The sequence below is a fragment of the Silurus aristotelis genome (genome assembly GCF_946808225.1).
Source record: "Silurus aristotelis genome assembly, chromosome: 1".
NCBI classification, from domain to species: Eukaryota; Metazoa; Chordata; class Actinopteri; order Siluriformes; family Siluridae; genus Silurus; species Silurus aristotelis.
In genome coordinates this window covers 39,728,251-39,742,906 of record NC_139574.1, presented here as the reverse complement: position 1 = coordinate 39,742,906, position 14,656 = coordinate 39,728,251, and the positions used below count along the sequence as shown (strand labels likewise).

Genomic DNA, 14,656 nt, shown 5'->3' with positions numbered 1-14,656 from the left:
CAAATACAGGTCCTCACCACTCTGGGGTTAATGACAACAGGTTGACTTTATATAAATGTTATATATAATTAAATTTTTCACAAAGATCTTCTTTAAACATAATATAACTCTATTTAATCTCATGCTATAGGTCTGGTATCTGCCCCTGAGTGTCATAATGCCTGTCATTTTGGATGTTATTATTAAGGTGGGTAGTCTATACATCAGGTTTCCCTTCACTGTGCAAGAACAGGCTGAAATTAAAATGCAGTTTGCAGCAATGTTCAGTTTTCCAAATGTAATCAACACAATTGACTGCACTCATATTTCTGTAAAGACTCTGTATAAAAAAGGAAATTGTTTATGTTAATAAACAGCATATGCTTTCTGTTAAAGTGCAAGTCATATGTGACTCTAACACGACCCTCACAAACATTGTGGCACGCTGACATGCTTCAGCACATGATTCCTTTATCCTGACACATAGCAGTGTAGACTACAGGCTACAGGCAGCTGCAGGACGTGATGACTGGCTTCTTGTTGAGTTTAACAACATGTAGAAATTGTAAACATTGTCCTGATGTAGTCTATAATATCACAGGGAGTCACCCCTCAGATGCTCATCACCTCCTGAAATGCAGATGTGGATCTCTGGATGTCTCAGCTGGCAGATTTCTATACCACCCGGAAAATGTGTGTAAGATTATCAAGGTGTGTGGTGCAGGGGCATAGCCATCATTTCAAAAGTGGGGGGACGAAATGTCTAGTGTTACCTGTTTGTTTTTTTCAGAAAAGCTCATGCTTCCCTCTGTAGCGGGGATTTAAATCCCATTTAAAATGCTTTCAGTGATTCTACATTCTGTTTCTATGAAGTGTTTCAACAGTTTGCATGTTAATTGGCTGTATGGTGCATTAAAGAGCATTTTAGGTGAATTTATGAACCACATCTGGCTGGAAAAGACATGTGTCCAAATACTTTTGACAACACTGTGTATCAGCTAAAGAGCAGCAGCTTCGGATCAGTCGCGTTTCCACTGGAATTCAAATCGAAATTTTAATTTTTATTATATAAAATATTTCATATTATATATTTGATATTATTACAGACAACCAATCAGATTTCACTCCCTGACAATGTCTGAGCCAATGATGTTTGCAGATTTAGAACTCGAGCCTGTTGGCCCCGCCCACTGCTTTGTGCTCTGTGTTTGTACTTATACAGTTCTTTCACGCGCTCCGGTCGGAAGTTAATGTTGGGCGCGTGAGTTTTTCTTCACTTTCCGCGCGTGCACATCGACGTTCCTTTCGCCGTTATAAATCTATCGCGCGCGAGCTTCAACCCCGTTTTTGTCCCGGATTTAGCGGATTTTTACCCAAAGGTGAGATACAGTGAAATGTAGCAGCTGAGCTGCTCGGGGAACAGCTAGTGGACATTCTGGAGTCATGAACCTCTGCATTTTTCTTCCAGTGTCCTGATTCTTTACACCTCTGATCATGAAACCAGAGTCCAGACGGAGATCTTTAGGAGAACCTCCACACACTCCTGCTGCTGCTGCTGCTGGATCAAAGGTACAATTTATTCATGTCTGAACTTTCAGTGTGGTTTGCAGGGCAAAGATACATCATAATGTATTTTATAATTAAATATTAATAAAAAAATTCCTTAACTTTAAGTGTATCACAATAAACTACTGTTTTTATTTATTTATTTATTTATTTAAAAAAAAAATCCTTTTACAAGGAAACACGAAATTTCTCCCCAAATCTTTAATCCAGGGGAGTCAAACTCAAATTCACAGTGGGCCAAAATTAAACACTGGGACGAAATCGCGGGCCAAACTCAGTATTTATTGAAAAGTGTTTTTGATGTGCATGCATAATTGTGCATGTTTTCCGTCTCTCCAGATGTGTAATGTTGAACCTTTTCATATGGAAACAAACTTTAGTTTTGCTTAAACATTGAATCTGAAACAAAGTTTAATATTATAAACACATGAGAAAATACATTTGAAATAAAACACACATTAGTGGTATTAGTTTCTTATTACATTTCTCTCTCTCTCTCTTTCTCTCTCTCTCTCTTTCTCTCTCTCTCTCTCTCTCTCTCTCTCTCTCTCTCTCTCTCTCTATAGACTTTCTAATTCCATTTTAATGTAAACCTTTTACAGGGCAACAACACAACCAAAAATAATAATTTCCTTCAATTAAAAAAAAATATCTTTCAACTATTACCAGTCCATGCCTTGGAGTAGAAAAAGTGCATAAAGACACTGCGGTTCAGCAGCCGCATCTTGGAAATACACGGTTAAGCAGCCGCACTTTGTTTAGTGTTGCGCGTCTAATCGTGCACTTACGGTATGGGTGCTGGGAGCGGTCAAATACATGGAAAGACGCTTCAGAAAGGCGTTTCCGTTATAAAAAAGACTCAGTGCATTTTTATCATGTTCCACATTCAAACATTCATTTAACATTTTTCTTTATAGGTTTGCTCAATCTTTCAAATTATTCTTATTAAGGGTGTCCCTGTCTATTATTCCTTTTAATTTCGACTCATTTTACTGCGGAGTTTTTAAGAAAACTAAAGGCAAAATCACTCCAAGCATCACTGCATTTTCAATCATGTCACATATTCATACACTCATAAAACAGTTTTATTTATAGGTTTGCTCAATCTTTCAAATGATTCCTATGTACAGTGTCCCTGTCTATTATTCTCTTAAATATTAACTTATTGTACTATGGAGTTTTTGAGAAAAGTAAAGGCAAAATCACTTTTTTTTTTGGAAAGATTTCAGAAAAAATACATTCTTGTTTTGTCCGAACATATAAAAATTGGGATATGGATTTCACTCTATTACTATGTTTTTTTATTTTAAAACACAAATAAAAAGAGCGAATAATGAAAGGTTGCAATTGTGCAGAGACAAGTTTTATTTACAATCAAATGTTCATCATGTACATCATCAGTGGCAGTTGAAACATTGCCAGAACTGTTCATTACCAATGACACTTCTGGGTATATCTACACATGTAGGATGATACCACTCTTGGCATTTAGAGCACTGGACCATGAGCTCATAGTAATGAGCTGTTCTGCAAACACAGTAAACAGGTATCGCAGTTTTGGTTACGTTTGCCTCGGCTTCACTCTCTCGACTCTTCATGCCAAATGCGATACTGTTTTTTGTAAACGAAGCATACAGTTGTGCCCTTAGCCTGCTTTCATTAAATATGCATACCTCTGGTGGGTGACCCTTGCAAACAGCATATGCAAATGCTATTGCGAATAACCCACAATTGCTGTTATTTGATTGCTGCTGCACAGCTGGTTGCAAAACATCAAACTTGCCTGACTGCGGCCTCACCAACCAGGACAGTGTTTGTAGTGTCCCTGGGTCCAAAGGGGGTGCACTTGCTGTCATACACAGAGAGCTGATTTTCATTACAAAACCAATTGCTGACTGTGATCCAGTGGCATTGCCGAATGTTCAATATTTGCAGAAACTTATTTTGTGGGGTTCCAACAATTCCACCATTTGGAATCGCACTAAAGGGCAGAACAGATTGAAACCCATCAATGTGCATATTTTCCTTTGCCATGAGGTAGCTGGCCAGGTCGATGATATCACAGGACAACCAGTAATCAGGGTGAAGTATTTGTTGCAGCATTTGTATTTTTGGTGGCCTGCATAGTCTTCGAGGAGCAATTGTTTCTGATGGACCTGCTTTATTCCAGATTGGCCCTTCAATTTTTTATTGTCTTCTCCTGATATTCTTCACTGGTTCTTTCTGTAGATACAGAAGATACAATTTATTTCTTAGATATTTTTTGTGGCAGTTCAAATTAAAATTTGATGCAGTGTGAGGACAAAAAGTCAATCTTGTTTGTGATCTTAGTCTATTAAGTATCTTTATAATGAGGGACAGCAGTGTCAGTTCTACATTTTGGGACCTTCTAGAAGACCACATGATAAATGTGAGGGACCATGAGATTAAATGCAGTCATAATCATGCAATGATAAACCATTCTTTTAATTAATCAGCTGATTTTCCTTTGCTTTCAGACTGCTCAGGTGTTTTGGGCTACACTTATATTTGTTGTACTTCAGGACTATCATCTTTCCTCTCTGCCTGTGTTTTGTAATAGTGAAATTGAACATGCTCGTCTCCTGCCATATTGACACTGGATATACAAACATACAATTTCCAATCAATATATTCCTCCTTCTAAATAAGCTGTGAAAGTTGATTCAAGAGATTGGAAGCCATGAATCTGCTATCATAATAACAATTAACATTCAGTAACACTTTAAAGTGACTACAGATTACAGTGATTGTTCTCAATATTTGTACCTCACCAGTTAGATTTTTTTACTATACATACATATATATATGTGTGTGTATATTTAAACCTGGATCACATCTTCTGGCTTTTTCTTTTTCTCTGGCACTTTTGGGGGTGCCTTTGAAGACTTCCCCCGAACAAAAAACCACACACACACACACACACACACACACACACACACACACACACACACACACACACACACACACACACACACACACACACACACACCTTTTTTTTTATCTTTTAAATTTTTTTATGAAGTGTATCTTACAGCATCTTGGTTTATAGGACTGTGGTGAGACCTGAGATGTTGTATGGATTAGAGACAGTGGCATTGAGTAAAAGACAGGACGTGGAGCTGGAGGTAGCAAAGCTGAAGATGTTGAGGTTTTCATTTAGAGTGACGAGGATGGACAGGATTAGAAATGAGTTTATTAGAGGGACAGCGCATGTAGGACGTTTTGGAGACAAGGTGAGGGAGGCGAGATTGAGATGGCTTGGACATGTGCAGAGGAGGGACATGGGGTATATCAGTAGGAGAATGCTGAGAATGGAGCCATCTGGAAGTAAGGAAATAGTAAGAAGAAGGAGGAGGTTTATGTATGTGGTGAGAGAAGACATGCAGGTAGTTGGTGTGAAAGAGGCAGATGTAGAGGACAGAGAGGTATGGAGAAGGATGATCCCCTGTGGCGACCCCTAATGGGAGAAGCCAATAGAAGAAGAAGAAGATATTACAGCATCTTGGTTTATATTTAGGGAACATTGAATTGCCAATATTTTTTAAAAGGCGAAAGTACAAAAATATTTCATTACTCTCTTTTTTGTTCGTTCTGTGTCTTCAAATTCATGGAGCAGTGCATCGTGCATGCTCTGATAAATCTGGACAAAATCATCCAATGTTGTCAATCTCCTTCTCTGGAACCTAATTTTTTTTAGGTCCCATTGACTTTTTTCCATTATTCCTTGTGTCTGATTGTCTTGTGTAAAGTTTTGTATTATGGACAACAAATTGTAGTTATTTAAGGCATTACATTTATGCATTTATGTAAAAAAAAAATAGAGAGAGTTTTTACCTGATTATTGGACTGACTGACTTTTTTATAAATCTGCCTGAAATGTTGGTAGGCTGAGCCTGTACCATGACGTCCAATATCACCTAAAGAATTACATTGTTTGTTTGTTTTTGTTTTTTTGTTTTTTTGAATCAGTAGTAATGTTAGAAAACACTCCTATCAAAAAACCTACCTAGCAATAGGCCAGACCACAGAGTTGCGTGTGGAAGGAAGTACCTGGTCAAATTTTCAATGAATGTTGGGGCGTAATAGCTGTTTTCTTTCCCATTACGGTCAAGAGGTGCTTTCACTATTACCTTCTGGAAGTGGCTTTCAAGGGGTGTGTTTCCCACATCATTCTGAAAGGAAATGTTTTGTATTTAAATATTAATGGTTATGAAGCGAATTACGTTGTGTAGCTGGAGAAGCAGAACACAGGAATTAGTTAAATATAATTATCTATCTATCTATCTATCTATCTATCTATCTATCTATCTATCTATCTATCTATCTATCTATCTATCTATCTATCTATCTATCTATCTATCTATCTATCTATCTATCTATCTATCTATCTATCTATCTATCTATCTACAGTGAGGAAAATAAGTATTTAAACACCCTGCTATTTTGCAAGTTCTCCCACTTAGAAATCATGGCGGGGTCTGAAATTGTCATCGTAGGTGCATGTCCAATACAATCAGTAAGAATCCAACTACTAACATGGCCAAGACCAAAAAGCTGTCCAAAGACACTAGAGACAAAATTGTACATCTCCACAAGGCTTAAAAAGGGCTACGGGGAAATTGCCAAGCAGCTTGGTGAAAAAAGGTTCACTGTTGGAGCAATCATTAGAAAATGGAAGAAGCTAAACATGACTGTTAATCTCCCTCGGACTGGGGCTCCATGCAAGATCTCACCTTGTGGGGTCTCAATGATCCTAAGAAAGGTGAGAAATCAGCCCAGAACTACACGGGAGGAGCTGGTCAATGACCTGAAAAGAGCTGGGACCACCGTTTCCAAGGTTACTGTTGGTAATACACTAAGACGTCATGGTTTGAAATCATGCATGGCACGGAAGGTTCCCCTGCTTAAACCAGCACATGTCCAGGCACATCTTAAGTTTGCCAATGACCATTTGGATGATCCAGAGGAGTCATGGGAGAAAGTCATGTGGTCAGATGAGACCAAAATAAAACTTTTGGGTCATAATTCCACTAAACGTGTTTGGAGGAAGAAGAATGATGAGTACCATCCCAAGAACACCATCCCTACTGTGACGCATGGGGGGGGTAGCATCATGCTTTGGAGGTGTTTTTCTGCACATGGGACAGGGTGACTGCACTGTATTAAGGAGAGGATGGTCGGGGCCATGTATTGCGAGATTTTGGGGAACAACCTCCTTCCCTCAGTTAGAGCATTGAAGATGGGTCGAGGCTGGGTCTTCCAACATGACAATGACCCAAAGCACACAGCCAGGATAACCAAGGAGTGGCTCTGTATGAAGCATATCAAGGTTCTGGCGTGGCCTAGCCAGTCTCCAGACCTAAACCCAATAGAGAATCTTTGGAGGAAGCTCAAACTCCGTGTTTCTCAGCGACAGGCCAGATCTGTGTGGAGGAGTGGGCAAACCTGGTGAAAAACTACAGCAAACGTTTGACCTCTGTAATTGCAAACAAAGGCTACTGTACCAAATATTAACATTGACTTTCTCAGGTGTTCAAATACTTATTTGCAGCTGTATCACACAAAGAAATAGTTAAAAAATCATACATTGTGATTTCTGGATTTTTTTTTTTAGATTATGTCTCTCACAGTGGACATGCACCTACGATGACAATTTCAGACCCCTCCATGATTTCTAAGTGGGAGAACTTGCAAAATAGCAGGGTGTTCAAATACTTATTTTCCTCACTCTATCTATCTATCTATCTATCTATCTATCTATCTATCTATCTATCTATCTATCTATCTATCTATCTATCTATCTATCTATCTATCTATCTATCTATCTATCTATCTATATAATGTATATTATTATTAATAGCACATATTCATTATTTATGCTAATGCACATAAAGACAATTTAGCAGGCACTTAATTTAAATCAAATTGTGGTTCAAGTAATACTTAGAAACATCATGCAAATGTTAGGGAATGTCTTCAATAAAACCTTATTTAATGTCCTTGAATGTAAAGTTTGGACTTATGTACATGATGAAAACACACATGGTTGAGATGTCCTTTATAAAAATCCACTGCAGGTCAAGACAGAGATTCAACATAGCACATTGCTGCAAGAGTGTGTATTGTCAGCAGTCTACATATATAGCAATAACTGTTAATAACATGTTAATTAAGTTGTAGTCTCTTTTCTTCTAGTCTTTGTTCAACCTCTCATACAGCTCTTCGTATGCCTTATCCTTGGCTTTCGCCACATCCCTCTTTACCTGTTGCCGCATCTCCTTGTACTCCTGCCCACTTTTCTCATCACCCTGCAGGGTGATCCCACTTCTGTTTTGTTAACCTCTTTCCCCTTATGCTCTCCTGCACTTCCTCATTCCACCACCACATCTCTTTCTCTTCCTTTCTATTTCCAGATGTCACACCAAGTAACTTTCTAGCTGCCTCCCTCATCACTCCTGCAGTAGTTTCCCAATCATCCAGCACCTCTTCACCACCACCGAGCCTTCCCTGAACTGCACACTACAGTCTTCCTCCTTCAGTTTCCACCATCGTATTCTTCTTTCAGTCCTCACTCTCCTCCTCTTCTTCTTCACCTCCAAAACCATCCTACAGACCACCATCCGACGCCGTCTAGCTACACTGCCCCCTGCCAACACATTACAGTCTCCAATCTCCTTCAGGTTGCATCTCCTACATAGAACATAGTCCACCTGTGTGCACCTTCCTCCACTCTTATAGGTCACCCTATGATCCTCCTTCTTCTTAAAATACGTATTTACCACTGCCATTTCCATCCTTTTAGCAAAAATCTACCACCATCTGCCCTTTCACATTCCTCTCCTTTAGGCCATACCTACCCATAACCTCCTCATCACCTCTGTTCCCTTCACCTACATGTCCATTAAAGTCTGCCCCAATCACCAATCGTTAATTTCTAGGTACACCATCTACCACTTCATCTAATTCACTCCAGAATCTTTCCTTCTCCTCCATCTCACAGCCCTCTCTTCACCTCCACTACACTCTTACTGTACTCTTCCTTCAGAATCACCCCTACACCATTTCTCTTTCCATCCACACCATAATAGAACAGTTTAAACCCACCTTCACTGTTTCTGGTCTTACTCCCTTTCCACTTGGTCTCCTAAACACACAACATATCTACCTTTCTCCTCTCCATCATATCAGCTAACTCTCTCCCTTTACCAGTCACAGTGCCAACATTTAAAGTACCAACCCGAACCTCCACTCTCCTACACTTCTCCTTTCCCTGCCGTCTCTGTAGACGTCTTCCTCCTTTCCTTCTCCCCCTTCGGCCAAAGGTAACCCAATTTCCACTGGTACCCTGTTGGCTAACGATACCTGTGGTGGTCGTTGTTAACCTGGGCCTCGACCGATCTGGTATGAAATTCTTAATCGTGACCCGCATATTTTGATTTGCAAAAAAAAAAAGAGATGTGGAAAATATTTTGGGGGGCGGAGTAACAACAGAGACTTGTAGATCTGCATGGAGATGCGATTTTACATTTGTAAGTTACAATATATATCTTTTATAGTTTTATACGATTTTATTGGTTTTATTGCCTGTTTGTTTTTATAAGAGAAATGCTTGAAAAGTGTGTGTGTGTGTGTGTGTGTGTGTGTGTGTGTGTGTTTGTGTGTGTGTGTGTGTGTGTGTGTGTGTGTGTATTGTTGAGATTTGAATGGCCAGACATCAATATAAATGGCCATGGCTGTAAAACAAGAGCTTGTCTGGCTACCTGGCCATCAATATGAACGCCAAATCAACATCAATAGCCCCAAACATGTAGAACAAAAGCCTTTAATGGTCAGCAGTTCATTAATATGCAGACTGTATGAATAGAGTATGAATGATCACCTGAGTTTAGCAGGTGTCTCTCAAACAGGGGGAGGTAGAAAAAAGATCAGACATAGTCTCAGCTAAATGTTTGTAGGAATCTCATTTGTTATGAAAATCTTCATAAAATTTGAAATATAAACTCATGAGACATGTGGCTTTCAACCCAGTGCGGTTCTGGATTGCTCCAGGACTGATTTCATGTATTTATATATAAAATAAAAATTATTTTCAATGCAGGAAATGTATATTCATGGGACTTCATCATCTATAACCTAATATCTTTTTGAGCAATATCAACATTGATGTTTGAGAGTAAAGTTCAAAGTATCTTCTTTCCAAAGATATTTAAATTGTGTATGTAGCACATTTTTATCAGGAACTGTGAACATTGAAATTTAGGTAGAGCATTTCAGCTGTGAGTCCCAAAATTTGGGCGGGGAGGGGCGAATCAGACATAGTCTCAGATAAATGTTTGTAGGAATCTAATTTTTTATGATATCTTCATTCAATTTAAAATATAAACTCATGCGAAATGTGGCTTCAACCCATTATTTTTCTGGATTGCTCCAGGACTGATTTCATGTATTTATATATGAAGGAATAAAAAAATTGAATATTTTTTTACAGTATTTAATCATCTATAACTTATCTTTTTGAGCAATATCAACTGTGAATAATTGGACAGTAAAGCTCAAAGTGTCTTCTTTTGTAAAGATATTTAAATTGTGTATGTAGCCCACTTTTATCAGGAACTGTGAACATATAAAGTTAGGTAGAGCATTTTCAGCTGTGAGTCCCAAAATCTGTGTTGAGGCCTAACAGGTTAAAGGTTTTCTAAAAGGCTCCAAAATACCTCTCATTTATCTTGTTTCAAAGCATATCGGATTACTATAGCAGACATTTCTGATAACATGCAAGACCAAATCTAAAATTATTACAGTATATTGAATCATTTTATATTGTTTTCCAGATGCACCACTGCTCAGATTGTGGGAAGAGTTTTACTAAAATTGCTGTTCTGAAAAGACACCAGCGTATCCATACAGGAGAGAAGCCGTATTACTGTGAACAGTGTGGGAAGAGTTTTACTGACTCGAGTAATCTCAAATCACACCAGAGTATCCACACAGGAAAGAAGCCGTATCACTGTGAACAGTGTGGGAAGAGTTTTACTCAACAGGGTAATCTCAATACACACAAGCGTATCCACACAGGAGAGAAGCCGTATCACTGTGAACAGTGTGGAAAGAGTTTTACTGACTCGAGTAGTCTCAAATCACACCAGAGTATCCACACAGGAGTGAAGCCGTATCACTGTGAACAGTGTGGAAAGAGTTTTACTCAACCGGGTTATCTCAAATCACACCAGCGTATCCACACAGTAGAGAAGCCGTATCACTGTGAACAGTGTGGGAAGAGTTTTACTCATCAGAGTTATCTCAAATCACACAAGCGTATCCACACAGGAGAGAAGCCGTATTACTGTGAACAGTGTGGGAAGAGTTTTACTGACTCGAGTAGTCTCAAATCACACCAGCGTATCCACACAGGAGAGAAGCCGTATTACTGTGATCAGTGTGGGAAGAGTTTTAATGGTCAGAGTAATCTCAAATCACACCAGCGTGTCCACACAGGAGAGAAGCCGTATTACTGTGATCAGTGTGGGAAGAGTTTTAATCATCAGAGTAATCTCAAAAGACACCAGCGTATTCACACAGGAGAGAAGCCGTAACAGTGTGGGAAGAGTTTTACTCAGCAGGGTAGTTTCAGAATACACCAGCGTATCCACACAGGAGTGAAGCCGTATCCCTGTGAACAGTGTGGGAAGAGTTTTAGTGCTCGGAGTGCCCTCCTCAGCCACCAGCAGAGTCATACAGGACAGAAGCTGTACCTCTGTGGACAGTGTTGACTATGTTTATCAACACTCATTAACGAACCACAAGTGCTCTAACATACAACCATAAAACAAATCATCTTCTTAAATTTCTTATTTAAAGGGATGTAAAGGAAAATTGTACTGTAAATATCGGGGGAACTTTTAAATTGTAATGTTAATTTTAATTTGCTCTAACAAACTGGACATCTTTCCAAGCCATCAGAACATAGTTGGTCCATCTACAGTTACACTACAACGGCTTCCAAGTTGATTATTCAAAATGGACTGTATGAGTCTAGGTGTCATTAAAAATGTCTTCAGGAACATTTTTTTGTGATTATTTCATGAACAGTTCACTTATTTTTCTCTTGCTTTTGTTTGTTAACTTATACTTTCATTTTTTATAAGAAAGAAAATAGAAATGCTGGTGATAGAAACAATGTTTTGATTCTATATCATAGATGATTATGAAGTATCAACAAATCATCATTGTTATTTACTAAATTAAATTCCAGTTATTAACAAAATTCTATTATACAGAAAGAATAAAATGGAAAGCAATCAGCTTCATTGTGGGAGCATTAAAATCTGTGTTTCCAGGGTCCAGCTGTGACACTCAGTAACTTCAGGAGTCTCAGTCTAGAATTGTATGCAGTTCTCCCTGCTCTGAATACAAGAACACCCGAGCTTCATCACCAAATGGAAATAAAAGTTAATTAATAACCAAAATAACTAAAATCTAATGGATATTTACACTACATGCTGCATACAAAAATTGTGTGCATACAAATTTTAGACAACTAATTTCCACTTAAATATAAAGAAAATGGTGCAATGTGTTTTTTGACCAAGTTAATATGGTTTATTTAAATGTATAGTATAAGCAAACATTACAGGTTTAAATATGTGTGCAGCTCAGTGTTGCAAAAACTAAATAATACAGATTTACTTATATATAAATACACTTTTGCTCCACTATTACATTAGGATTAGTTTACACACTGAAATACCTTATACAAATTGCACAGAGTGGGTAGTTTATTAGTACTATTTATCTACATTATATGGGCATCGTGTGGGCATGGGAGCAGAGTGGGCCCCAGCTTAGTCAGGGTTGTGGGCCCCAGTTAGGTTGCCCATTTTGTTTATTCGAGGGCCCTGTATGGGCCACATCTGGGCTATATTTAGCTATATTATTCAATTGATGATAAATTCAATTTATATGTTTTTGCGTGTTTTATATGATTGAAACAAAAAGTGTGGAGAGTGAACTGGTTTACCTCAGAGATAAACACCTGTAGAAAACTGAACATTTTTAACGATTAGCAGATAACTAGGACAGTGTCTACTAAAATGTGGAAATAACGACTTCTCAAACCATTTTCACCCGTGTTTTCTCCATAAAGTGTCCTCATGATAACAGAAGGGTGAAACAGTAAAAGCACTGTGGAGTCTCTTTCTCTTTCACTACCTTTATAACATGTGTATATACAATACACAGAGAAAAGCTCTGAGGAAACGGTGACAATACTTAACATTATTTTAATGTGATTTAGGTGAAATAGGTAGAGGTGATAAAAATAAAAAAAAGTTTATATTTATATAATTTCTAAACATAACTAAAAATATGATACGTTATGATTATGTTAAAGATAATAAACGTCATTTTGCGCCGTTCATAAAGTCAGTCAGATCAGTTAACAGTTGGGCAAATGGTGGATTAGAGGGTGTTTACAACCTTGTGATTTTTAGTCTTTTTTATTTTTTTGACTGATAGTCTTATGCTCATGTAACTTGCATGCATACAAATAATGGGTTGTGCCCTGGTTGATGCAGTACCATGCTCTACTTTATATAAATTTTTTGCTTTACAGAAAGCCTGAAGCAGAACCGTTTTCTGAAAACTGTCAGTAAGAAAGAGCTGGAGAAAGCGCTTGGTAAATGGTTCACAAATGCAAGAGACAGAAGGCAACCGTGCTTTGAGAGCCCAGTGGGACCATGATCAGAGGGCAGTACAGCCGGAAGTGTAAGTCATATAACCTATAGCTGGGGCTGCACAATTAATAATATTTTATCTCGATCACTGTTTTTGCCTCTGTTTAATTAAAGGAATACTCCACCCTGAGATGAAAAAATATCTTATAAATTACTTATCCTCAAGGCATCTACACGGTGGCTGAGAGAGCTCAACGTGCTACAACTTAAGAAAAAAACATGCAAATAGAAAAAAACACAACAACTTTATCAGTTTGACAACACATGTGCTGCAAACCCCCAAAACACAACCAAGTACAGAAACACACTGCAAATCCTCACAACACAACCAAACACAGAAACACGCTGCAAACCCCCAAAACACAACCAAACACAGAAACACGCTGCAAATCCTCACAACACAACCAAACACAGAAACACGCTGCAAATCCTCACAACACAACCAAACACAGAAACACGCTGCAAATCCTCACAACACAACCAAACACAGAAACACGCTGCAAATCCTCCCAACACAACCAAACACAGAAACACGCGGCAAAACCTCACAACACAACCAAACACAGAAACACGCTGCAAATCCTCCCAACACAACCAAACACAGAAACACACTGCAAATCCTCACAACAGAACCAAATAGTACAGATCACGAAATATATGTTTCAGGGGGACCACAACAAGTGACAAACCCGTCTGGGACTGCTTATTGTTCAATGTCAATTCATCAGTGGTGTTGTAGATGACATATACAATTAAAATAAACAAAAAAACTCACCTTTCAGATCATCAACAACACCACTGATGAATAGACACTGAACAAGCAGTCCCGGGGTCGTCACTTGTTCAGGTCCCCATGAAACATTTATTTTGTGGTCTGTGCTGTTTGCAGTGTAAATGAATTGGTTGTGTTGTGAGGATTTGCAGGACGTTTCTGTATTTAGTTGCGTTGTGAGGATTTGCAGCTTGTGTTGTTTAGCTGATGAAGATGTTTTCTTAATTTGCTGGTGTTTTTTCTATTTGCATATGTTTTCTTCAGTTGCAGTGCGTTGAACTTTCTGGTCCACCGTGATCCGAGGTGTGAATTACATCTTTCAGCTGATCAGAATCATTGTTCAATCACTGGCTTTTGGCAATGACCCAATATTCGTTAAAGAGTCAAGTTCAGACGCAAGGTTGATATTTAAATTTTTACATTCATAAGTTTTGGACTCCATGACTGGTCCCCCGACATAAGTTATTACTGTGTGAGGCAGAGGTGGGAACAATTCACTGATGAGATTCTAGGATATGTCTTAATTATATTAATGCATGTTTTTTTAGATGCTGCTGTGAATGGTAGTATTTTAAAATGTACTAAA

General features: G+C 38.4%; 1 long non-coding RNA gene across 1 annotated transcript; it reads left to right on the top strand.

The window, feature by feature from the left end:
- The first annotated feature begins 1,191 nt into the window (after nucleotides 1–1,191).
- Nucleotides 1,192–10,458, top strand: LOC310735187. The gene is made up of 3 exons (XR_014536241.1): nucleotides 1,192–1,358; nucleotides 1,448–1,548; nucleotides 10,398–10,458. It is a non-coding gene; the product is annotated as an uncharacterized lncRNA (long non-coding RNA).
- Nucleotides 10,459–14,656: the final 4,198 nt, after the last annotated feature.